The following is a 520-nucleotide window of genomic DNA, read 5'->3' on the forward strand; positions in this document are numbered from 1 at the left end:
ACGTATCTGTGTAAAATTAAGGCTACGTTCACAACACCGCTGAATGTGGTCAAGTCTGTTTTTTTGCTCAAATATACTGTATATCTTTTTGTGAGGCTGTTCACATGATATTTCAAATGTGTCTAGTATTAGATAAATGTCTGAATAGGTGATGCTTCTTAAACATTTTGCCGTGTCTTTAATGTGCATCCTTTACTTGATTAATTTGCCTTGAGACTTGCCTTGAGAATTTTTTTGCTATGATTTTAAATACCAAGCGGTTGCAGTAGATACCCTCTAATTGCGATTGTATAAAGGAATCCCTCATTTATTTGATTGTTTAATATCTCAGAATTATAAAAATACATAAAAATGTCTTGCTGTTAAATGCTACAATGTGAATGAAAGATTATAAATAAAAGGACATAAACGAGATAATTAACATTGCACTGCATTATTTCATTCATCTTAGTTAAAGCATGCACAGGTAAGCTGGTTGTTGGGGCTCATCTGTTAGCTAGTTCCAGCTTCATATTTCTCA

This window comes from Sinocyclocheilus grahami, unplaced genomic scaffold (assembly GCF_001515645.1).
Source record: "Sinocyclocheilus grahami isolate Dianchi unplaced genomic scaffold, SAMN03320097.WGS_v1.1 scaffold512.1, whole genome shotgun sequence".
Classification (NCBI taxonomy): domain Eukaryota; kingdom Metazoa; phylum Chordata; class Actinopteri; order Cypriniformes; family Cyprinidae; genus Sinocyclocheilus; species Sinocyclocheilus grahami.